This window comes from Propithecus coquereli, unplaced genomic scaffold (genome assembly GCF_000956105.1).
Source record: "Propithecus coquereli isolate 6110/MARCELLA unplaced genomic scaffold, Pcoq_1.0 Scaffold26, whole genome shotgun sequence".
In the NCBI taxonomy this organism is placed as follows: Eukaryota; Metazoa; Chordata; class Mammalia; order Primates; family Indriidae; genus Propithecus; species Propithecus coquereli.
Window position 1 is genome coordinate 9,911,259 of NW_012148174.1, and position 451 is coordinate 9,911,709.

The window sequence follows — 451 nt, forward strand, 5'->3', positions numbered from 1 at the left end:
TTTTTTTTTTTGAGTCTCACTCTGTCACCCCGGGTGGAGTGCAGTGGCATCATCATAGCTCACTGCAATCTCAAACTCCTGGGCTCAAGCAACACTCCTGCCTCAGTCTCCTGAGTAGCTGGGACTACAGGGCACACCCCGTGACGCCCATCTCTATTTTTAACAGAGACGGGGGTCTCACTGCTGCTCAGGCCAATCTCGAACTCCTGAGCTCAAGCAGTCCTCCCACCTTGGCCTCCCAGAATGCTAGGATTATAGGCAGAGCCACTGCACCCAGCCTAAAATTTAATCTTTTCTTAGTAAAATGGACTCCATACGTAGTTTTGAACTGATAGCTATTAACTATTATTTCTTGGATGTACTCTACTAGTTTAATAAAATATGTTTTAAAGAGAAACATGTTATAGTTTCATGTTCTTTTTTTCTGCTTCTTAAAAAATAACAATTCATG

At 42.8% G+C, this 451-nt stretch overlaps 1 protein-coding gene across 1 annotated transcript in view; it reads left to right on the forward strand.

The window, feature by feature from the left end:
* SMARCAD1 (SWI/SNF-related, matrix-associated actin-dependent regulator of chromatin, subfamily a, containing DEAD/H box 1) overlaps positions 1-451 on the forward strand; it is a 125,260-nt gene that overhangs the window by 101,255 nt on the left and 23,554 nt on the right. The gene's annotated exons all lie outside the window — the stretch shown is intronic.